The sequence below is a fragment of the Macaca thibetana genome, chromosome 13 (genome assembly GCF_024542745.1).
Source record: "Macaca thibetana thibetana isolate TM-01 chromosome 13, ASM2454274v1, whole genome shotgun sequence".
Taxonomy (NCBI): Eukaryota; Metazoa; Chordata; class Mammalia; order Primates; family Cercopithecidae; genus Macaca; species Macaca thibetana.
In genome coordinates this window covers 81479270-81493307 of record NC_065590.1, presented here as the reverse complement: position 1 = coordinate 81493307, position 14038 = coordinate 81479270, and the positions used below count along the sequence as shown (strand labels likewise).

The following is a 14038-nucleotide window of genomic DNA, read 5'->3' as shown; positions in this document are numbered from 1 at the left end:
GATTTAGGTTTAAACTTTGGTTTTGCAATCCATTCAGAATCAATTTGTTGTGTGACTAGTGATTGTATTTTCCCTGGTAAGCTAACAAAATTAAATTTATTCTGAAAATGTTGGGGGAAAAAACATAAAATTCAATGGCTTTCAGTATATTCACCAAGTTGTACAATCATCACCCCTCAAAAAACACCATACATGTTAACTGTTACTCATCTTTTACCCCATCTATGTTCGTGGTCCTAGGTAACCAGTAATCTACTTTCTGTCTTTATAAATTTGCCTCTTAGGGATATTTCATATAATGAAATCATATATTAGTGCTCGTTTATGAATGACTTTTTCAACGACGTGCTTACTTTTGAAGGCGCATCCATGTTTCAATGTGTATGGATACTTTATTCTTTATCGTAGAATAATATTCCATTGCATGCCTATGTCACGTTTTGTCTATTCATCAGCTGATGAACATCTGGATTGTTTCTACTTTTTGGCTATTATGAACAATGTTATGAAGAACATTTGTGTGCAGATGTTTTAAATATGTGCTTTTAGTCTCTCGGGTTCATTCCTAGGAGTGGAATTGCTGGGTCTTACAATAACTCTCTGTTTAACTTGAGGAACTGCCAAGCTGTTTTTCAAAATGGATGCACTATTTTTACAATTCCACCAGGAATTGTCTGTCTTTTTTACTTGGCCAATGTTTTTAAAGAAACAAAAGTAAAAGTTAAAACTATTAATTTTTTTTTGAGACGGAGTCTCGCTCTGTCGCCCAGGCTGAAGTGCAGTGGCCGGATCTCAGCTCACTGCAAGCTCCGCCTCCTGGGTTCATGCCATTCTCCTGCCTCAGCCTCCCGAGTAGCTGGGACTACAGGCGCCCGCCACCTCGCCCGGCTAGTTTTTTTTTGTATTTTTAGTAGAGACGGGGTTTCACCGTGTTAGCCAGGATGGTCTCGATCTCCTGACCTCGTGATCCACCCGTCTCGGCCTCCCAAAGTGCTGGGATTACAGGCTTGAGCCACCGCGCCCAGCCTATTAATATTTTCTTAATAACGTCTTGCAGAAATCTCAAGACTATATATTTCCTCGCCTACCCCAAATACATTACAAACAGAAAACAAAAAGCCAAAATAACTCCACTAGAAAATATAAGAATTCTACTTTGCAGCCCAGAAAAGTGACAATAAAGCTATCTGCAATTACCAGGACAAACTGCTTAGGATGTTTACCCTTAAGCCAAACACCTTTTTTTAACAAATTAAACCACAGCATTTAACTAAGCCAACCAAAATAAATCATGAAAATTACAGGACCCACCAGTATAAACATTTCCCAGAGTTGACTTAATGCTAAGTACTGGTCTATGAAACTTAAACAGTACTCTAACTTTTTTTTATTATTTTATGTTATTTTTGAGACAGGGTCTCACTCTTGCCCAGGCTGGAGTGCAGGGACATGATCGCAGCCCACTGCAGCCTTGACCTTGCAGGCTCGAGTAATCTCCTACCTTCACCTCCTGAGTAGCTGGGACCACAGGTATGTGTTATCACATCCAGGTAATTTTTTTTGAAGTTTTTTTTTTTTAAGAGATGGGGTCTTGCTATGTTGTCCAAGCTTGTTCTAACTTTTAAAATATTAAAGATTCAGTATTACAATCAGCAAATAAGACTTAAATACAGGCCTGGCACAGTGGCTCACACCTATAATCCCAGCATTTTGCATGGCGGAGGTGGGAGGATCACTTGAGGCCAGGAGTTCAACATCAGCCTAGGCAACATAGTGAGACCCTGTCTCTAGAAAAAAAATTTTTTTAATTAGCTGGGCATGGTGGCATAAACTTGTATTCCCAGCTACTTGGGACGTTGCAATCCAGCCTAGAGGGTGACAGTATGAGACCCTATCGTTTTTAAAAATAAAAAAACAAAAAAATAAAAACACTTAAAGATTTAAACTTATCTCTGTTGAGAAACTTATCTCTTACAATTCCTTTTAGTGACTATGCTATCTTCGAAGACATATAATTTTATTATTAGTAACAGCAGACAAGTATCTCCTATGTGCTTAACACTGTACTAGGTTCATTTTAACAGGAGTTCATTGAACTCTCATAATTACTCTCTCTCTTAGGGTAGTTTTCTTTCTACCCCTACCTAAACTCCTCAAATTATACTTCTAGAAATAACTAAGAAAGACAGTTTGATTGGCATCCTTATGATATTTTTCTATGCAAATAAAAATACAAAAAGTTTCAAGGCTATATATTTATATACAAAAATAAATTTCAAAGGTACATATTCATCTGCATATTACAATGGTATTATCTAAGTTTTACATATCAAGAAATTCAATTAGTTTGCCAAAAGATATATAGCCAGTAAGGAGCAGAGCCAAGATTTGAACTTCATTTTCAGAGTAATGAATAGGTAACCTATAGCTGGCTGATAATGGTGGCCACCAAAAAGATATGTCTACATTCTAAGTTCCAGAATCTGTGAATGTTACTTTATTTGGGAAAAGAGCCCTGGCAGGTGTAACTGAGTTAAGGATCTTCAGACAAGAAGATCATCCTGGATTATCCACCAAATGGATCCTAAAGCCAATGACAAGCCTCTTCATAATAGATGCATAAGGGAAGACACAGGCAGAGACCGGAGTAATGTGTTCATAAGGCAAGGAAGTCAACAAGAAAAAGCCTAGAGAAAGCAAGGAGCAGATTCTCCCGCAAAGCCTCTGTAGGGAATGCAGACATGCCAATACCTTGCTTTCAGACTTCTGGCATTCAGAACTGAGAGAATAAATTTGTTTGCTTAAGCTGCCCACTTTGTGATAACCTGCAACTTCAGAAAACTCATACAACACCTAAAATCAACAAGTTCTCATAGATGTTTACATATGTGAAATATTTAAATCAAATGCAATTATCAAAGATAGGATACTATACACCAAACTACATGTAATGTTTTAAAAATATATATTTAGCACCCAAATTGAACCATTTTGACCTAGTGGGACCTCCTTCAAGTTGTAAACTGTCTTGGGGATATGGCTCCACCCATATTTGACAGCTTTTTTACTACCTGTCACAGAAAGTTGTCCCAGGCAAATCTTGCATAACTTTTGGCCCAGACCTGGATCAACTACTTCTTCAACAAACTCTGACATCTTTAAATTGGAAATGGTATTAAAAGACTATGGTGTGCACACCACACTAGGAGTGCTCACTGTCAACAGGTTACCACTAGTTCTAAACTTTTCAGTGGCTAGAACAAGAAGTCATCATTTAGAAAGAGAAAATGAAATTCATGCTTGGATACCAAATTTGAACTGAAGATTACAGAGCTTTAACTTAACTTTTCTGATTTGGTTTTTTTTTTTTTTTTTTTTTTTTTTTTTTTTTTTGAGATGGAGTCTCCTTCTGCTGCTCAGGCTGGAGTGCAGTGGTGCAATCTCGGCTCACTGCAACCTCTGCCTCCTGGGTTCAAGCAATTCTCCTGTCTCAGCCTCCCAAGTAGCTGGAATTACAGGCACCTGCCACCATACCCAGCTAATTTTTTTGTATTTTTAGTAGAGACAGGGTTTCGCCATGTTGACCCGGCTGGTCTTGAACTCCAGACCTCAAGTAATCCACCCACTTCAGCCTCCCAAAGTGCTGGGATTACAGGCATGGGCCACCATGCCCAGGAACAATCCTGGTTCCTAATACTACTACAATTATTAATTTGCTTAGTATTATAGATATAGTTTCAAAGAAACCATACAATATAATTATTGAAATTAAGACTACTGAATGAAGTTTAAGATTTGTCTCCTTCAACACCTGTGAAGAGGGGGAAAAAAAGGTTTATGTCTTGTCTCCCATACCTAAGCTACATCCCACAATAACTTATCTATCATTACACCACAAATTTGACATACTTGTTTGCTTTATTTCTTATTTCTAGGAAGTACATTAAAAATTTTAAATTACGTAACGTTACAAATCATATTACTTTCATACAAGTCTAGCTCTCTTCCTTAACTATACTACTCTACAGAAAATCATTTTAATAGGTTTTTGTTCGTCCTTTCATTTTTATTCATATTTTTCATTTTGTTAAAATACAGTATACATGTTTTAATACTTTTGTTTTTTTTCCTTTTTAAGACAGTTTCGTTCTTGTTGCCCAGGCTGGAGTGCAATGGCACAATCTTAGCTCGCTGCAATCTCTGCCTCCCAAGTTCAAGCAATTCTCATGCCTCAGCCTCCTAAGTAGCTGGGATTACAGGTGCCCACCACCACGCCCAGCTAATTTTTGTATTTTTAGTAGAGACAGGGTTTCACCATGTTGGCCAGGCTGGTCTGGAACTCCTGATCTCAGGTGATCCGCGCGAATCGGCCTCCCAAACTGCTGGGATTACAGGTGTAAGCCAAAATGCCTGGCCCGTTTTAATGATTTTACTTATTTCTTTAAACAAAAGATCATATACCACTGTCCAGTGTTTCAATTTTTTTTTTTTTTTTAAAGACAGGGTCTTACTCTGTTGCCCAGGCTGGAGCCACTTTGATTTGAGTGAAAAAACTCAGTGTATCCTGGAGGATATCCTAGAACAGAACACGGAACTCTTCTGCATTCCTTTTAATAGTTGCATAGAATTCCATTGAGTATAACAACCGTGATTTCTTCCACCAGATTTTGTTGATGGATATTTTTTGGGTTGTTTCTGGTCTTTTGTTTTCATGACTACGTCTTAACCAGTGGTTCTAAAATATGGTACCCAGAACATCATCATTACTACCTAAAAATGTACTAGAAATGAAAATTATTGGTGCAAGCCCAGATTACTGAATCAGATACTCTGAAGTGAGGCCCAGGAATCTGCACCATACTTTCTCTAGGTGATTCTGATACAAGCTCGAGTTTGAGAATCATTGATCTTAATATCTGCCATTTTGTATTTCTGACAGTTTATCTCTAAGGTTGATTCTTAGAAGTGAGTTTGCTAGACTAAAAGATAAACACATACGCTTCAAGAAGCATCAGAGAAAAAAATTTCTTCATTCTCAGGTTCTAAAAGAAATTCACCCATGTTTGGCCGGGCATGGTGGCTCATGCCTGTAATCCCAGCACTTTGGGAGGCTGAGGCGGGTGGATCACGAAGTCAGGAGATCTAGATCATCCTGGCTAACACAGTGAAACCCCGTCCCCACCAAAAATACAAAAGAGCCAGGCGAGGTGGTGGGCGCCTGTAGTCCCAGCTACTCGGGAGGCTGAGGCAGGAGAATGGCGTGAACCCGGGAGGAGGAGCTTGCAGTGAGCCGAGATTGTGCCACTACACTCCATTTCAAAAAAAAAAAAAAAAATTCACCCATGCTTTCCTGTAGTACTTGGTTTCATATTTTACATTTATTATAACTTTAATTTCTTTGGAATTTATCCTGGACAGTGAGAAATGAATGCAATTTCATCTTTTTGGGTATTGAGTTGTTTCAACATCTTTTTGCACATGTCTTAAAAAAGTAATGCTTGGCCAGGCACGGTGGCTCACGCCTGTAATCCCAACACTTTGGAAGGCCGAGGCAGGTGGAACACCTGAGGTCAGGAGTTTAAGACCAGCCTAGCCAACATGGTGAAACCCCTTCTCTACTAAAAACACAAAATTAACTGGGTGTGGTGGTGCATGCCTGTAATCCCAGCTACTTGGGAAGTTGAGGGAGGAGAATCGCTTGAACCCAGGAGGCAGAGGTTGCAGTAAGCCGTGATGGTGCCACTGCACTCCAGCCTGGGCAACAAGAGCAAAACTCTGTCTCAAAAAGAAAAAAAAAAAAAAGAGATGCTCGGATTTTTTTTGTTGTTGACGTTGTTAGCGCAAATATATTCTTTCTTCATTATTATTTACGCACATAGTGGCTGATTGCTACATATTAATTTTATTTACTTCTATTTATTTACAATCCCAAATTCTCTTTTTTTAAGACACAGGGTCTCACTCTGTCACCCAGCCTTGAATTCCTGGGCTCAACGTATCCCCGTCTCCTAAGTAGTACTACAGGTACACGCCTGGGTTTTTTTTTTTTTGAGACAGAGTCATTGCTATGTCGTCTAGGCTGGAGTGCAGTGGCACTCACGCAGCCTCCGCCTCTTAGGTTCAAGCGATTCTTCTGCTTCAGCCTCCCAAACAGCTGGGACCACAGGCACGTGCCACCACGCCCAGCTAATTTTTTTATTTTTGGTAGAGATGGGGTTTCACCATATTGGCCAGGCTGTTCTTGAACTCCTGACTTCATGATCTGCCCTCCTCGGCCTCCCAAAGTGCTGGGATAACAGGTGTGAGCCACCGCGCCCAGTCTTTTTTTTTTTTTAATTTTTTTTCATTTTTTGTAGAGACAGGGTCTTGCTGTTTGTCCAGGTTGGTCTCAAACTCCTGGCCTCAAGTGATCCTCCTGCCCCACCCTCCCAAAGTGCTGGAACTACAAGCATGGGCCACCAGTTCTCTTTTTAATCAGTATTTATCTCCACTGATTCTTTTGTGTTTGTCAGACACAAAATTATATCATCTGAAAAAAAGAAGTAGTTTTACCTAATCCTTTCTGATTCTTGTCGTCGGTTACTCAAACTGCTTTCTCTTGCTTACCTGTGTTGACATAAACAACTCTAGGCCAGGCGTGGTGGCTCAAGCCTGCAATCCCAGCACTTTAGGAGGCGGAGACGGGTGGATCATCTGAGGTCAGGAGTTCGAGACCAGCCTGGCCAACATGGTGAAGCCCTGTCTCTACTAAAAATACAAAAAATTAGCTGGTCGTGGTGGCATACACCTGTAATCTCAACTACTCAGGAGGCTGAGGCAGAAGAATTGCTTAAACCTGGGAGGTGGAGGTTGCAGCGAGCCAAGACTGCACCACTGCTCTTTAGCCTGGGCAACAGAGGAAGACTCCATCTCGGAAAAAACAAAAAACAAAAAACACCTCTACATAATGTTAAGTAAGAATGGAGATAGTGGACATCTTGTTCTTGACTCGTTCTGGCTAAAACAGAAGCCACTAGTGTTTCCCCCTTAAGACACTGGTTTCTTAACTAAGTTAAAACGTTAAAGAGGAATCCACTAATTCTCAATTTTATTGAGCATAAAATTTATTCAAAGACCTTTTCAGCAAGCATAGAAATAACTTATTTTTCACATTAGCTTTGTTAATGTAATTAATAATAATAGAATTCATAGTAGTGATCATACTCACAATCCAAAAACCTATTTATGATATTATCATTTAAATGTATAGTTGGATACTATACAGTAAACTTTTATTATGATTCTGCCTCAATATTCATAAGATAATGCTCAGTATTCATAAAATAACATAATCTTTGGAAAATTTGTTTTAAAAAATAATCTAGATGTTTTTTATTCTAGCTCTGGAACAGTGTTTAAAATATTAAGATTATTATCTTTAAACATATGGTTGAATTATAACTGGGCATGGTGGTACACACCTGTAATCCCAGCCACTCGGGAGGCTGAGGCAGGAGAATCGCTTGAACCCAGGAGGCGGAGGCTGCAGTGAGCCAAGATCGCACCACTGCACGCCAGCCTGTGGGACAGAATGAGACTCCATCTCAAAATAAATAAATAAAAATTTAAAAATAAGCATATGACTGAATTCCCCTGAAGAACATGTGGGTATAGTGTTCTTTTGAAGGGGAGTTCTAATACAGGTCTACTTCTACGGAAATGTATTTACACTTTCTATCTCTACTGGGTTCCATTTTTGTGCAGTGTATTTTCCTAGAAAAGTATACCATTTCATCTACATTTGGAAGTACTGTGAAAAAGTCTGATGGTTTTTTAATTTTGTTTTGAAATTTCAACCTGAATTTATATACTCATGGTTTTTTCCTTTAAAAAAAAAGTACGTTAACAAAGCTTGTCTATTATATTGATTCATTTTAAAACCAACCTTTTCTACCATTTTTCTCTTCTAATTTAGTAATTTTCATTATTTATTTTTATTATACATTATTTTCTTCAGCTACCTATTGGTTTACTTTATTATTCTTTTTTTTCTAATTTTTAGAGTAGTTTGCTTATTTTAGTTTCTCCTTACTGACAGGAGGTATTCAGTATTATAAACTGCCTTCCAGACTGGACACAGTAGCTCATGCCTGTAATCCCAGCGCTTTGGGAGGTCAAGGTGGGCGGGATCACTTCAGTTCAAGACCAGCCTGGGCAATGTGGCAAAATCTTGCCTATATAAAAAAATAAACATGGCCGGGCGCGGTGGCTCACAACTGTAATCCCAGAACTTTGTGGGGCTGAGGCAGGCAGATCACGAGGTCAGGAGTTCAAGACCAGCCTGGCCAACATGGTGAAACCCTGACTCTACTAAAAATACAAAAATTAGCCGGGCATGGTGGCTCATGCCTGTAATCCCAGCTACTCGGGAGGCTGAGGCAGGAAAATCGCTTGATACCAGAAGGTGGAGGTAGGAGTGAGCTGAGATTGCGCAACTGCACTCCAGCCTAGGTGAAAGAGCGAAACTCCACCTCTAAATAAATAAATAAAAAGTTAGCCAGGTGTGGTGGTGTGCTGTAGTCCCAGCTACTTGGGGGGCTGAGACAGGAGGATCACCTGAGCCTAGGAAGTTGAGGCTGCACTTGAGTTGTGATCACGCCACTGCCTCCAGCCTGGGTGACAGAGTAAGACCGTGTCTCCCAACTTAAAAAAAAAAAATCAAGAAAGTAGGTGGCACTAAACCCTTGTATATATAAGCCTCCTTCAGCTCTGGCTGCAAGTCTCACTTCAGGAAGATGATTAAAATGCTAACAGAAAGATTATGGCAGCAGAGATGATAACTATACAATATTTTAAAAGATTTCATGGGAATATAACATATTGAATGCATAGTATAATGAAGAATGAACTTTACTCCCTATATTAATTCCCCAGACCTGTCATTTTAAAAAGTACATAACCTAGGTGACATAAAACAAGACACTTATTCTTTCACAGTTCTGGAGGCTGAAAATCCAAAACTGATGTGTCAGCAAGGATGGTTCCTTCTGTGAGAGAAGCTATTCCATCCCTTTCTCTTAGTTTCTGGTAACATCCAGCAATTTTTGGCGTTCCTTGGCTTATAGTAGCATCATTTCAACCTCGTCTCCATCGTCACACGGCACTCTCTTCATGTCTCCATGTCTTCATATGACCCATCTTATAAAGACACCAGTCTTAGAGCACTAACGACCCACCCTACTACAGTATGACTTCATCTTAACTTACTAACTCTACAACAACTCTGTTTCCCAATAAGGACACATTCTGGGGTACCAGAGTTTATGATTTCAATATATCTTTTTGAAGGGGACACAATTTGAAGCATAACACTTGCTTTTATTTAGCCTATTTTCCAGAGCTATACAGATGGTGTGAACTTAACACTGTCATTCATTGAATATAAGCTATTATTATTATTGGTTAAAAATAAAACTATGGGGCCGGGCGCGGTGGCTCAAGCCTGTAATCCCAGCACTTTGGGAGGCCGAGACGGGCGGATCACGAGGTCAGGAGATTGAGACCATCCTGGCTAACACGGTGAAACCCCGTCCCCACCAAAAATACAAAAAACTAGCCGGGCGAGGTGGTGGGCGCCTGTAGTCCCAGCTACTCGGGAGGCTGAGGCAGGAGAATGGCCTAAACCCAGGAGGCGGAGCTTGCAGTGAGCTGAGATCCGGCCACTGCACTCCAGCCTGGGCGACAGAGTGAGACTCCGTCTTAAATAAATAAATAAATAAATAAACAAAACTATGTATAAACTAATAGATTTTAAAAATTAATTTTGCGGAGGCTGAGACGGGCGGATCCCGAGGTCAGGAGATGGAGACCATCCTGGCTAACAAGGCGAAACCCCGTCTCTACTAAACAATACAAAAAAACTAGCTGGGCGAGGTGGCGGGCGCCTGTAATCCCAGCTACTCGGGAGGCTGAGGAAGGAGAATGGCCTGAACCCGGGAGGCGGAGCTTGCATTGAGCTGAGATCCGGCCACTGCACTCCAGCCTGGGCCACAGAGCAAGACTCCATCTCAAAAAAAAAAAAAAAAAAATTAATTTTGCAATGTTGTTACATCCCGTGTCAATGTTAAGAGAGGCAATCCACCACAGGCCCCGAGTGCAGTCATGTGTACATGCGAGCAATGCCAGCAGTGTTTTAAGTCCCAGAAACACTGTTTACCTGAGCCATCTTTCAGGGTTATGTTTGCAGCTGCAGAGCAACCACGAGATGAAGCAATGTCTTTTCCCAGGCAAAATATGCTTGCTTCTGCTAAAAGCAGTGAATCCCTCAAAGTGATGTTTCTTGGCTGAGATGTAAACCCACTGCACGAATAGGATACATCTGGGCCTGTATCTCATCACCTGAGTCTTGGGGTAAGGGAAAGGTGACACAAAAAGTATGCTGACAGTCATATTGCTTACTCTATCATAGGTAATATAGTACTTTTTCTATGACCCAGGATTCTTGTTTCCTCTGTTAACATCCTTGAGAGGCTAATTTGTTCACTTACAAATCAGGTAAAATCCTAGACACTTCAAAGACAGAGTCAATTTATAAAAACTGTATTTCTATATATCAGAAACACACAATTATAAAGTAAAAAAAGATAAAGCTATTCACAACAGAATAAAAAATGTCAAGGAATAAATCTATTAAGAAGTGTGCAAAGACCTGTAAGACAGAAAAATCCATAGCATTAATGAACAAAATTGAACTGCAAAAAATGCAGTAATATATTTTTTAAAAAGTCAATAGAACTAAAATTGATCTATAGATTCAATGCAATCCTAACCAAAATCATAGCAGGTTGATGAGAGGGGACATGTGGAAACTGACGAGCTGCTTCTAAAATTTACACGAGGATGAGATCAGTCAAAAAAGCCAAGAAAATATTAAAGAACAAAATGGAAAGAATTAAACTATTAGATATCAGGATTAATCATAAAGCTAAAGTAATTAAAACAGGGTGGTACTGTTACAAGGAAAGACAAAACACAACAGAGCAAAGCGAAGTCCAGAAACCAAACCATAACTATATGGTCAATTGACTTATGACATAGAGAACACTAAAATAAACTAAAGAAGTCTTCAAAAATGGGTGCTAGGTAATTAAAATATCCCTACAGGGTGAAAGGAATAAAATGATGATCCTCATCTCACATAATACAAAAAAATTCCACATGGTTTATAGATCTAAATGTAAAAGATAAAAGAATAAAGCTTTCATTAAAATGTGCACATGCACGTGCATATACATGAAGACGGTTTCCTCTCTGTGTGTACATAGTATTTTCATTGCATAAACATCCACCAGTACCCAAATTCATTTATCCTACCACTGATGAACATTTAGGTTATTTTTATTATTACAGTTAATTCTACTTTTTAAAAAAATTTCTTTTTGTACTCCTTTCTGTTGGGTATGTACTCCAGAGTAGAATTAGCTATACTATGGAGAGCCGAGCAGTTTTCCAAAGTAGCTGTACTAGTTGTACTAGTTTAAATTCTCACCACCAGTTTATAGGAATCCCTATACACTGACATGTTTCCCTATACATGATTTCACATGATCACTAACGGCTGGTACCATCAGTCTTTTTAATTTTGGACTTTGGTGGGTGTGTAATAGTATCGCATGTGGTTATAAGTTGACTTTCTGTGGTCGCTAATGGAATTTGACTCCTTTTCATTATTAACCATTTTGATATCATCTTTGTGCAGTGCTTGCTCTAGTCTTTGCCCATTTTTCTATGAATTTCTCTTTTTCTTAGTAACTTGTAGGAGTTCTTCATATATTCCTTTGTTGCATATATTTATTGCAAATAACTTCTCTGTGGCTTGCCTTTTCACTCTCTTAAAGTTATGTTTTGATGAATGCAACTTCTTAATGTACCCAGTATGTTTTTTTTTCTTTAGAAAATTGCCTAGCTCTATGATTAATCCTGATATCTAATAGTTTTAACTCTTTCCATTTTGTTCTTTAATATTTTCTTGGCTTTTCTGACTGATCTCATCTTCATGCAAATTTTAGAAGCAGCTTGTCAGTTTCCACATGTCCCCTCTCCCATCAATCTGCTATGATTTTGGTTAGGATTGCATTGAATCTATAGATCAATTTTAGTCTACTGACTTTTTTTTTTTTTAAATATATTACTGCATTTTGTGCAGTTCAATTTTGTTCATTAATGCTATGGATTTTTCTGAGCTTCCTTCTGGTCACACCCATTGCCCCAAAATAACCACTCTATATAGTTTTAAGAATCTGATGTATTTCTATGCACCAGAAGGTGAATGATTCTTACACACATGCAAATAATGTAATAGCAAAAAATTATTTAAGTACGACTTGATTATATAAGTTTAAAAATTTATCTGGACATTATTCTGTTCCAGACATGTCTTGCTTATGCTATTGGAAGTTGTTAGAGTGGTTATTTTGGGGTAATGGGTGTGACCAGAAGGGAGAGACACTAGGGCAATATTTTGCTTCTTTTTTTGAAATGGAGTCTCACTCTGTCGCCCAGGCTGGAGTGCAGCGGCACGATCTCGGCTCACTGCAAGCTCCACCTGCCGGGTTCACACCATTCTCCTGCCTCAGCCTCTGGAGTAGCTGGGACTACAGGCATCCGCCACCACACCCAGCTAATTTTTTCTATTTTTAGTAGAGATGGGGTTTCACCATGTTAGCCAGGATGGTCTTGATCTCCTGATCTCGTGATTCGCCCGCCTTGGCCTCCCAAAGTACTGGGATTACAGGCATGAGCCACCGCACCCAGCAATATTTTGCTCCTTAATCTGGTTGATAGTTCATAGTACTGTTCTGTTTGTGAAAATCCAACAAGCTGTATACTTATGTGTACTTTAATGAATACAGGCTGATCATTCCAAATCAGAAAACATGAAATGCCCAAAATCAGAAAATTTTTGAGTGCCAACATGATGCTCAAAGGAAATGTTCATTGGAACATTCTGGATTTTGAACTTTCTTAATTTGGGATGCTCAACCCAAATAATGCAAATATTTCAAAATCTGAAAAAATCCAAACTCTAAAACACTTCTGGTTCCAAGCATTTCAGAGAAAAAGTACTTACTCCATATGTATTATAATCTAATTTAAAATTTTAAAAATAGGCAAAGTGACCCAAATTGACAGAAATCAGGACGGTGGTTACTTTTGAGAAAGGACCAGTAGTGATTTGGAGATGACAGGATGTTTTTGCAATGCTGATGAAGCATCGTAATAGTTAATTATTTACTAGGAAGATGGAGTTATTTTCTGCTCTGAATTTTTTTAAAAGGGACAAGATCATCTCATATAGTTTCTCCTTTAAAGATAAAATTTGGCATGCTCTCACCCTTTTTTCAAGTAAAGCTGAAAAATCATCTAAACTATTGCTGTTCAAATGTCCACAGACTGGTCTGTGATAAGCATGAAAGCAAGAACATTTAGGTACTTTCATAGAAATCTGACATTGCTGGGTCATTTTGAGTCCACAATGGACTAGAGGAAAAAAATTGGTCCTTGATGATGAATAATTTGAGAATAAACTAGTTAACTTATGACGTGGTGGTGATATGAGTAGGAGGGGTGTGAGAAACACATAAGCAAGATTTCCTAGGACTACATCTTAAAAAAACAACAAACAAACAAACCAAAAAAAGAACTATTAAAAATAAGACCTTGTTTAAAAAAACATAAAAAAAGAAAACAATTAAAGCTGCATTTTAACTATATCAAGACCCTGTTTATAATCTTTTCTCACAAAGTGGCACTTATAAAAAAAAAATCCCTCATACTTCTCTATTACCAGTTTCACTTCGAATGAAACTAATAAATGTCACCAATTAATGTCATCCCACACCAAGGAAGTATACTACCTACAACAAATGATTTTCAAAAGCAAAACAGAAATAAATTTTAGCTTATATACCAGTGATGAGAAATTGAGCTAACTTAAACACTAATGAGTAGAACAACAAAAGAAGCTAGTTTATTAACTCAGAAACTTAATGAACAAAAG

The 14038-nt window shown here is 38.6% G+C and overlaps 1 protein-coding gene across 4 annotated transcripts in view; it reads right to left on the bottom strand.

Annotated features, from left to right (window-relative positions):
- Nucleotides 1-14038, bottom strand: part of ASXL2 (ASXL transcriptional regulator 2) — a 158023-nt gene that overhangs the window by 46007 nt on the left and 97978 nt on the right. The window contains exon 1 of one of the 4 annotated variants that reach the window (XM_050753578.1): nt 4512-9660. The exons of the other annotated variants lie outside the window; for them this stretch is intronic. The gene's annotated coding sequence lies outside the window, so the exon portion shown is untranslated. Of the gene's footprint in view, nt 1-4511; nt 9661-14038 lie in introns of those variants that run through there. 4 annotated transcript variants of the gene reach the window in all.